The following is a 12,245-nucleotide window of genomic DNA, read 5'->3' as shown; positions in this document are numbered from 1 at the left end:
AGTGTGACCACCTTATCTAATGTCATTTTAAAGCAAATCTTGATTGTTCCTTCAACCTTTGTTGTAGCTGAGTTTGTTATGACTATCTTCTCATCAGTTTGAGCTAGAGCATATGATGCAAATAGTTCTTTGTCGGCATATGCGTGACAGGTGGCACCAGAATTAATCCACCATTCTCTAGAGCTTCCAACTAGATTTCACTCTGAAAGCATAGCACACAGATCATCTTCTCATCTTTGAATTCAACCATATTTGCTTAATCCTTTTTTTACCCTTCTTTAAAGCCCGACATTCTACAGACTTGTGGCCAACTTTGCCACAGTTAAAGTAACTTCCTTTAAATTTCTTATTAGGAGGATTTTCTTATCTTCCTGATGCATTCTTTGTCTTCACTATTTAGATTTGTGCAAAAACCAGTTTGATGAAAAGACACCTCTTTTCTTTTTTAGATGAGAGATGATTATGGCTGAAATATCATTAGACCAACTATCCTAATTAGTACAAAATAACATATGTAAGTTTGTTACATAAGAGGACAAAACTGTGCAGACAACGTGTGCTAGCAGTACTGTTCCTTACACATCAGGGACCTAGTCCCTTGCATTTAGCTGTTCATCATCAAAACTACATACAATAATTTTGCCCCTTTTTTATGATGACAAACCAACAATACAGTTTTGAGCATCAATGCACATTCATCACATTTATTCATTGTGATTACCACCTAAAGATAAATGTTTTCCCTATCATTGTGCTTCCTCCATCATGCAACACAAGGACCTGGTTCCTTATTGTCATTTGTAGCAAATACTCTGATAGTCCCTTGTTGTCATTTGCAGCAAAACCTTGATTTCTTCCCCCTGTCATCATGCACCTTCATTTAGTTTATTTGCATACTTTCCTCTATCAACATGACTCTCTTCAATAATTTATTTAGCATATCATATACTTCCCCCTATCAGTATGCTTATACATCTGAGCACACACACATGCCTGGTCACCTGGTCCTCACACATGAAGTTAGTATTACCCTTTCTGGCATCATTAAAAATAATTAACAATAAATCAAGAGTAAAGATAAGTACCAACAATTAACTCATGGCCACTGGGGCAACACTAACATAAAGAACAACTTAAAATAAAGGAAATAAATGAATAAATAGAATTTCATTCATGATCAATTAGGATAAGTACCACTACAATGTACCAAAAAAATTATAAAACTATTGTTTGCAGAGGCCACTATAGGAATAGGAATTGGAAACTAACTTAAGATACTGGCACAACAAGATTCAGGTAGAAGGGGGTTTAGGGGAAAATAATTTTAACATGTTCATTCTAGCAGCCTCAATAGTATGAACATCAAATAAATGTTTAGTGAGGGTCTTTACTTTAAAATTTAGTCCTTGAAACTCACTAGTTAATTCTGCAATTTTGACCTTGAGTTTTTCATTTCTACTGCAAGTAATTCAATGAAACCAGGTCCTTTTGATGATAACTTTTGATGTTGTAGTTTCAGGTGCACTATTTCAGTGTCTTTTTCAGTTAACATGATCCCCAACTCCTTCATTTCTTTGTTCAAGCTTTCTTGAGCACCCAATAGTTCTGATACTTGGGATACAGTTCCCACTTTCCCTTCAATGCACTCATTCTCTACTAGAGTTGTCAAACTAAACTTTTGTTGGACTGTTCTTAAGGTTCCCTTTGTCCCAATTTTTCATAGTGATCAAAAACCTTATTTAGCAAGTACCTATAAGGCATCCCATGCTTTCACTTTTTTATAGATTCTCAACTACCAAATCTATGCTGCTGAGAGAATCAAACTTTTTTACATGAATCTCTTTGTCGACCAGATTAGCAAATATAGAGTTTGACTCAGAAAGGGTAGTTGAACCAAGTTTTTGTAAATTATCTGAAATTCCAATAACTTTCAAATTCTCAAAAGGAACCTAGATTTGAGGGGCATTTAAGGACTGTGGTTTTTTTAAGGAAAGTGGTCCTTCATACTGAAGAATCTCTTATTCAATTGGAGACTTAAAACCTTTGTTTATGTCAACTATTAGGACACAACATTCACTGGGGCTTAGAGTTTTGATTGGAGTAGTTTCACTTAGGGTCTCAGGAGTCTCATGGGAAGGACTGAATGGTAACGCACTTTGTGGCTCTTGATAATGATCAAAAGACAACTCTTTCATGGGGTTTGAAGAAGAGGGAATTTTAGACATTTTGAATTTTTAAGAAAGGAAGAATAAGGACCAGTTTTGATTGAGAAAAAAATAATATTCTGAGTTGATTGTGAACAGAATGAAATAGGAGGATTTGAATTTATAATTAAAGAGATGGCCATTTGACATTTAAGAGATACCTTTTTGAATAGATGCATCTGATAACAATGGTGTGACTCTTCATATTTGAACCAAATCGATAATTTTTGTTCATATGAGACAGGACATGTGGCATTTTCTAACAAAATTTTTTAAAAAAATTTAAGGCACATTAATTTGGTACAAACCTGAGAGATAGGACCAGGTCCCTTTCTTACTTAAGTAAATTTTCAACTTGTCGTAGCTTTATTGTTTTCCTCCAAAACTGTCCCCATGGGTTTATACCTATAAAGGTATGATACAGAGTTAGATTAACATGAACTTATTCTATTATGGATACTTGTCTCCTTGACATAGCTAATTTTTAGGAGTGACACTGACTCAGATGTTAGGTTAGGGTATTTTTATCAAGCTCAATCTCAATTTGTACCTTTTTTAAACATGTCTGAGGACTAGGTTCCAGGATTTACTTCACTCATACTACCTCAAGTTTCTTTTTTTAGGATGAATTCCTTTGGGACCAGGTCCCTTGAAATTATCTCTTTCAAAATGAGACACTTTCACTTTGAAGTGTCTTAAGAGAGAGAATCCAGTCAGATTTTCTAATATTGAGCTTGGAGTACATACTATCAACAATTCATTCCTAATTACAATCTTTTTTCTCATACCTGAAATCATGATCACAAGTTGGATTTGGGAACCCACTTAAGTTTGAGTTCCAGTTGGAGGATAATGGTATGATCACATCATTTTTAGCCCATCTAGGTAGAGATAGCTTCCTCTTCACAATTTTTGGAGGCTTGAAACCTTTATGAAGTGATTTCCCTTGCTGAACATATCTTGAACCATTTTATTTGACTTTAATACAACTCTGACAATTTTTCTTAGTGTGCCCATATTTACTACAGTGAATGCACAGGCATTTGTTTTCCTTATTTCTAGCATTATTGACTGTCTTCTTTTGAGACACATTAGGCTGGAATTTTCCTTGATAGACAAGACCTCTACTAATATTAACACCTTGACTAGTCAAGTCAAAAAGGATTAATGAGGAAGAAGCCCACTTAAGAGACTTGTTCAACTCTTCTTTCAAGAATAACAGGTCCCTCTCTAATTCTTCATTCTTGTGAAGTGCTGACATAAGGTGTTTTTGTGAAGCTTTCAATTTCTTCTCAAGATCAATCTGAAGCCCTGAGGCTTCCTTCTTCCCTTTACCGTCTCCACCATTTGCCCTTTTCAGTATACAATTCAAATTTTCAGACTTAAATTTAGTGACAATTTCTTCAATTTTAGATATCTGAAGAGTTAAGGCACTCAATTCATGTTCTTGATTTCCTACTTTTTCCTCCAAAGAATTCTTCTCAGCAGTTAATTCATATACAGTGTCTATCAATACACTAGCAAGAATTTTTTATCTTTCTAACAGTGTAGCTATCTAGGTTTTCCCTAAGATCATAGAGTGTTACCTCCTTTTCTTCTTCATTCTCTGTGTTTTCCAAGAATGTAAACAAGGAATCATAGATAACTGGACTATTTTCCAATGGTAAGATAGAAACATCTCCAGTCTTCTCATCTTTACCTGAATTACTGGAAGAGTCTCCCCATGCTGTCATTAGAAAACATAAAGAATCTGAGGTCATTTTCTTATCATCCGATTTCAGCATGAAATCATCTCCATAATTTTTGTATTTCTTAGATTTGGTAGACACAACTCCTCCCAAGTAGTTAATCCTTCTTTACTATATAACTAGCTGCATTTTTTCTTCTTAGTATCTTAAGATTTTGAATCTTCTTTTACATTGGGTAATTCCTCATGAATTGTTCAGAGTGACCACCACAATCCTTGTTACCAGAAGTGCAACATCAGTGTCTTCTTCTCCTAAGTCTAATTCCAACGCCTTTAAAATCAAGAATTTTTCCTTTTTGCTTCCTTTCTTTCCACCCCTAGTTCAATCAGAACAATCATGATAACCATGACACTCTAGGTATGAACCTTTTAGAGTGAACCTGATCTAATACCAATTATTGAAATCCTTGGGGGTTACGCTATACAATGAGGGACCAGGTCCTTCAAAGTCAAACACAAGTGATAGAAAAGTAAAGCAACTATGAGGTGCTAAAAAAACAAAGGTAGGGCATGAAAGTAAAAACACAGGATTTTTACGTAGAAATCTAGGAAGAAAAAAATCATGACTTGCCCTCAAAAGCACCAAAATAGTCCACTTTAATCAAACTCTTCATTACAGACTCAATTGTGAACCTAACTCTAGGTTTCTCCTGCTTGCACTACCTCTATTACAAGAACTCCTTGACACCTATGAGAAGTTTTTCTTAAAAACTGGCTAACTCTAACTAGCAACAAGCTTAGACAACTCTACCTAAGCATTTCCCTCATCAAAATAAAACACTACTCTTATAGCATAAGTAGTTCGATTACAAATCAACACTCAAGAACACTCACTCACTCTTTAAGCATATTACAAATATAAGAATATGAACAATACTTGAGCATTCCTGAAATAGAGTTTTTGTTGCCTTACTTCACTCTTTAGATTTGTGTAAAAACTCATTTGATGAAGTGGCGTCTCTTTTCTTTTATAGATAAGTGATGATTAGGGTTAAAATATCATTAGACTAGCTGTCCTAATCAGTACAAAATGGCACCTGCAAGTTTGTTACATAAAAAGACAAAATTGTGCAAACAACGCGTGCCAACTGTACTGCTCCTTGCAAATATAGGGACCTGGTCCCTTGCAGTTAACTGATCATCATCAAAACTCCATATAATACTTCTGAAATCCACACCAGAAATTTTTTTGGATTTTGCCGTCAGTGTCATGATAGGAGCAACATTCGTACGACTCAAAGTAACAGTGTTAGTTATTGCAACATCCATCGTTCCATCATTGACTTGATTATCAATAGTCATTTTTCTGTCACAAATAGACAAACACTAAGTATTTTAGAATATTGACAATAAAGTTTTCAAACTTTAAACAACCTGTTTCTAGTTTAACTATGAAGTTTTTATATTCTTCAAATAGTCAACCAAATAAATCAAACTTGTGATGAAGTTTTTATATCTTCAAATCACTATTAAGTTCAAACGGAATAGAAATCCAAAAAAACTTTAATCTCCAAAAACCTAAAATATGGATTACTGTAAATTCGTTAAGATTATTATTTTCTGGATTTAGTAAAATCTGTATTTAAGAACAAGAACTTCAAACACATGTCCAAACTAAAGTATGAACAATCAGATGAATTTGTAACTCTATATTCATAACTTTGAACTTTTGACAATAAGTTTAACCTAACTTATAAACAACCAATAATGAAGGTCAAACTATTTTCTAAAATAGCAAAACCAAACATTTAGAAAGAGATGCAGATTGAAAGATTTAAGGCAACCAAATTCACGGTGTGTCCTTAAGAAAATTATTCCCCTTAAATACCCAAATTATAGAATATATCCTCCCAACATAAAATGAATCACTTCGACAGAATAGCGGTACCTCAAACTCTGGCCAACGCACTCAATGGTAGCAAATCCCACTAAAGTTTTTCAAGAAAAAGCAGTGTTTTTAATTTAAAATTTCAAGTATGTACTTGAGGAAAAAATCAGGTATTTATAGTCATCAAGATGTTGCTTCAGAAAGATGCACCTCATCATAAAGGTGCAACTCTTTGAAAAAGGTGCAACTCTTTAGAAAAGTCACAACCATTAGAAAGGTCATAACCCTCAAATTGAAAAGGTGTATATTCAAATTGCATCCTTTCTTTTAGTGTCTTTTCGATAAAAAATACCTATTTATTTTTCATTCACACCTCTATAAGACCTAACATTAGTATCGCTTTACAAGTAGGTAAATACTTCTTTTTTAAAAAAAATTAGAAAGAACAAATACTACCATTATATTTGGATAGATTATTTATATGTTCCTTATATAATATTGATATATTCAAATTATGCATATATTCTTCATATATACTATTATTTATATATTCAAATTATGCATAAATATAAAATATTTTATACATCGAACTATCTTTTTAAAAAGATAAAAAAAAGAATACAATAAAATGATGAAATTTTTAAACATTAATCATAACTTTCTCCTATATTATAAGCCACAGTGTGGTAGGTGAAGCAGAGAGGAGACCGTTGACATGCCTGTTTGTCGACCTCAATATGATTTTACTATATTGCTCTTAATTAATTATTATATGTTACATACATATTACAAAAATTAATAATATTTAGTAAAAAAAATAAAATAGATATTTATGACATGTCTGCTTCAAGTGCTTCAATCGTAATTTTACTGTACCACCCCTAATTAATTATTATAAGTCATTTAGATATTAAAAAATTAATAATAGTTAATAAAAAAATTAAAATAGACATAAAATGGCAAATTAACTCTTGATGTTTTGAATTAATTTTGCTATATCACGTCTAATTAGTTATTATGAGTCATTTAAGACATGCCTACTTCAATCGTGGTATTTGGTTGACTCTAAAAATTATATTAGTATCGCTTAAATTGGAATAGAAGAAATATTATTAGAAATCAAAATAAATAAAAACTTAAATTATTTTTAAAGTATAATTGACTATCAATGTCGTAAAAGTTTGAACAAGGAGAGTATTATAAATTAGCTAACAACTTAAAATAGTAAATTATAAAGTATTATAAATTATAATAGTTAACCACTTACAATATCTAAAAATATATTTAATCTGTTATATATTTCAAAAAATATATTATTTTAAAATTACATAAAGAGTATTATAAATTACAATAGCTAACAATTTGAAATATCTAAAAAACAATTAATTTGTTATATATTCAAAAAATTACGTAAAAAGTATATTAATCAAAATCATTAAAAACTTAAAAAATTTTAAAAATAAAAAATATTTAATTGAATCTTGAAATTTTATGGGTGTCTGTAACACCACGAGTCTGTACCCTGGATGCTACACGATGCTTACGACCCCGATGGACCACAAGCAAACCTATGACTGATATCTGTTGTGAACACTGAAACATGATATTGTAATAAATGTGGAAGAATAGGTTGAAATGTCATAAGGTTCAAAACATCTGAAATACTGAAAAATTATATCGTCTGAAATAACAATTTGTAAAACTGAACACTGTCTGAAAACTAGTCTGAAAAGCCTCTAATAGAAATTGTCTGAAAGTAGAGTTGATGGAACAATCCCCCAACTAACTCCATCTACTAAAATACTGATTCTACTGAAATAATGAAATAAAAGAATATCCCCAAATGATGAGGACTCACTGATAATCTACTGCTGCTGGCTGAATCTGAGTCTATCTATGCGTAGTCAAGAACTTGAGCGTTCGAACCTATGATATTAGACATCATAGCACAAGAAAGAGTATGAGTCAGTACATGGAATGTATTGGTATGCTAGATGAGGTGAGGCTGAATGCAAGGGTGTAATACCCCGTACTTCTACCTAGCTTCAAAATTATTCTAAAAATGTTAAAGACTTGATTAAAAGGATGAATCCACTTTTATACACGTGAAATTTTCAAAATTTTGACTTTTTATTGTGTGGGAAATAGAATAAGATTTTCATTGATAACGAATTCGCCTAAATCCGATTTCGGGGTAGAAAGTTATGGCTGAAATAAAGAAAGCAGTCTGAACCACCCAGGTGTGATGGAAAGGGCCGATGGACCATCGATCTAGCGATGAGTCATCGCCTAAACCATCACAGCGGAGGTAGTGAGTCGACCTTCTAATCAGACGTGATGAAATAGCCGATGGACCGTCGAGCTAGCGATGGACCGTTGACCAAATCATCGTAACCAAGGCAGAAAGATCATATTCTGGCCTAGTACGATGGAAAGGTCGAAGGGTCATCGAGCCAGCGATGGACCATCGCCCAAGCCATCACAGATCCCGTTCAACAATTTAAAGCCATTTTTATAAGGGTGTTTGGGTCTTTACCATCCTTTTTAATACCTAATTATGCCAGACCAAGGCTCATAACTTTATTATTTATTTACAACACCAAATTAGGTTTCTCTCAAAGATCAATACCCAAGAATAAGATCCCAATCCTTATTTAAGAAACTAAGAGATTCAAGTTCTTCAAGTTCAAGAACTTCAAGAAACTCACAATCAAGGTTTGTCAAGTGTTGATTCATGGGTCCCTTTCACCCATAAAGCTCAAGAATCTCTTTTAAAAATCCAAGATTGTATATTTATAAATGTTTATGATTTAGTTGAATTGAAATTCATGTCCATGTTGTTGTGGGGTTTTGATTCATATTTTAAATTTCATGTTCCAATGATTGATCTTAGTGTGTGATGATTTGCATAATATTAAGGATAAACCCTTCAAATTGTAAATTTATTTATGTAACCATGATAATTAAATGTATAGATGATGGTATAACCAAAGTATGCTCTCCATATGTTTGATTAAATGCCTATGTGAAGGAAAAAGTGCCATTATAGTATGATAGTATGAAATCCCCATTCATGTACAAGTTAATGCATCTCAAGTGTTTGATGAAATGTCTTAGTCAAGGAATTATGGATATATATGTAGCCATTGTTGTGTTTTCGAACTTGTGCCATGAATTACTTTTATGCTATCGAGTCTTGGGGGTATTTATACCTGATAATTTAGTTGTGTGCCTAGAGCCAGTGTCAGTTTCATGATAATCTCAGTCACGCCAAGATCAGTAGAATTCAGTCAGTTACATAAATCAGGAAAACTCAGTAATCTTATGAAATCAGTCAGTTAATAGAATTCAGTAACATTTTATCACTTCACAAAACTCAATGAACTCAGTTTAGTTCATCTCAGTATAATTAGTTCAGTGTTTACTCGGTTGGGAGTAGAATTCAGCATCGAGCGAACCCAAGGACGAGGGAACACACTGACAGTAGAGGGTGTGACCCTTAGAAGCAATCCTTATATTCCAGAACTATGTAGCCAATATAGGTTGAGATATCAACACTGTTAGTTGAGGGTTGATGAGGTGGATCAACACTACCAGATGAGGGTCCCACCATTATCCTTTGGGGACACTGCCAGATGAGGGTCACTCACAGCTTGTCCTTACCAGTGGGGAGGTATTAACACCCTTCTAATTGGGATTATAGATTAGACCCCAACTCAGATTTAATACCTTATTAGGGGCATATCGGTTAGATGACTATCTCCCACAGTATCAGTCTCAGTCTTAATCTCAGTAAAAGAACTCAGATAGTTCTTCAGATTTTGGACTGTCAGATACAGTTACACAGTTCAGCACAGAACTCAGCTAGTTCCAGTAGAATCAGGACTGTCAAACATAGTCACTTAGTTAATACGAAACTCATGTTATCAGTATTCAGATTTAGTATTATTATGCTTTCAGTTACAGTTACACACTCATGTATGTATTCTCATGATCATGTTATACAGTCAGTTAGCATTGTTCATGCAGATGAACCCTTTGCATTCAGCCTTTCTCACTTGCATACCAGTACATTTAGTCGTACTGACGCATTTGCGCTATAGTATTTTTATACCATAGATTCAGAAGCACGAGCATCAGTAACATTCCAATTTTAGTAGTCAGAGTCAGCAGTGAGTCCTCATTGATTGAGGATGTTATGATTTGGTTATTTCATATCTTTAGTACTTAGTTATTTCAGTAGTTGGAGTTAGTTGGGGACATGTCTCATCAACTCCTTATTCAGACTGTCTAGAGGCTTTCAGACTATAGCATGTTCACATTTATTTAAGTTGTTTTAGTAATTATGTACTATATTTCCATATATTATGTTTTATCATATATTTGAACCTTATGGCCTTTCAGCCTTTAATTTCACATTTTTACATCATATTATACAGTGCTCAGTTACAAATATTAGTCATGGGTTTGTTTGTGGTCCGTTAGGGTCATGATCATCGTGTAGCATTTCGAGTACCAGATTTAGGGTTTTACAAACTTGGTATTAGAGCCTAAGGTTTAATAGAGTCCTAGAAAGTCTGAAACCCGCATCTAGTAGAGTCTTGTGCATGGTTGTGTTGCATGCCACATTTATGTACAGGAGACTATAAGATGTTTTAGGAACAGTTTCCCTTCTTTCAGTATTCATGTCGTGCTTGTGAGCATGATCTCAATTTCAACTCTTAGTCTAATTCATTTCTCCCTTTTGTTTACAAAACGTGCCTCCAAAAAGAAGAAACGGAAATCAGTCAGCCTCTCAGCCCGTCCAAGCATATCCCTTGGACGAACATGTCTCCCAAGCAGAGTTCAGAGCTACATTCACTACTCTTTCTAACTCAGTTGCTGCTCAGAATGAACGGCCAGCTGTAGTTCTGGCTAATCCAGTGGCCAACATTGTCGCAGCTAGGATTTGGAACTTCACCCGAATGAATCCTCCATCCTTTTTTGGGTCTAAGACAGATGAGGGCCCTCAAGAATTCCTTGACTAGGTTCAGAAGGTTACGAATATGATAGGGGTTACCGCTAGTGAGAGTGCTAAGCTAGTTGCATATCAGTTACAGGATGTGGCTCACACATGGTTCAAATAGTGGAAAGCAGAGAGGGCTATAGATATAAGGCCTATTGAGTGGAAGGAGTTTGCCACTGCCTTTCTTGATAGATTTTTCCCCTAGATATGATGGAGGCTAAGGTGTTAGAATTTATCAACCTCAGGCAGGGAAACATGACAGTGAAAGAGTATTCTCTTAAGTTTACTCAACTAGATAGATATGCTCCTCATATGGTGGCAGATAATAGGGCCAAGATGAGTAAGTTTGTTTTTGGGGTGAATGATAGTATGGTTAATGAGTGCAAATCTGCAATGCTGATTAGTGAGATGGACATAGCCAGGCTTATGATCTATGCTCAACAGATAGAAGAGAAAAAGATTAAGACGAGAGAGAAGTAGAATAAGAGAGCTAGAACCAATAGCTTCAACTTCAATCAGCCTAAGTCAGAAGGTGGTAACTGTTCTCATTTCTACCTAAAGTCATCCATTCCATCTCCTTTCTCAGCCAGCACTCTAGCTCCTAAGTTCAGGGATGATAATAGAGATAGGGCGCCAGGCTCTAAGTCTCAGGGTAGTATTAACAGTGCCCGCACCCATTCTCTTTGTCAGACTTGTGGTAAGAACCATAAGGGTATTTACAGAGCTGGTAGTGATGTGTATTTCAGATGTGGCAAGCCAGGATACAGAGTTAGAGATTGTCCCCAGTCAGGATTTTAGCAGTAAAACCGCTCATCAATTCAGTTCGGTCGCCTAAATCAGCAGGGTGCCACTTCCAGCGCAACCAGTGGGCATTGCCCAAAAAAACTCTATGCTCTTCAGTCTCGATAGGATCAAGAAAATTCTCCTGATATGGTCACTGGTACATTACAGATCTTTCACTTGCATGTTTACGCTTTGATAGATCCAGGTGCTTCTTTGTCTTTTGTTACTCTTTATATAGCAGTTGATTTTGGAGTCAGTCCTGAAATTCTAGCAGAGCCCTTCTCAGTCTTTACCCCGTGGGTAAACCATCATAGCCCAAAGGGTATACAAGAACTATCAGATTATGATATTTCAGAAAGTCACATCAGTAGACTTAGTTGAATTAAATATGACTAATTTTGACATCATTCTCGGTATAGATTGGCTTCATTCCTGCTATGCCACAGTCGACTGTAGAAATAGAGTGGTCCAATTTCAGTTTTTGAATGAACCTATCCTAGAGTTGAGGGGTAGTATTTCAACGTTCTGAGGTCATCTTGTTTCCTACCTTTTAGCACACAAAATGATATCTAAGGGATGTGTCTATCATCTCGTTCAAGTTAAGAACACTAGTTCCGAAACTCCCAGTCTTGAATCAGTCCAAGTAGTGAATGAATACTTAGATATCTTTCCCGAAGA

The sequence above is a fragment of the Capsicum annuum genome, chromosome 11 (genome assembly GCF_002878395.1).
Source record: "Capsicum annuum cultivar UCD-10X-F1 chromosome 11, UCD10Xv1.1, whole genome shotgun sequence".
NCBI classification, from domain to species: Eukaryota; Viridiplantae; Streptophyta; class Magnoliopsida; order Solanales; family Solanaceae; genus Capsicum; species Capsicum annuum.
This window is presented reverse-complemented; position numbering follows the sequence as displayed.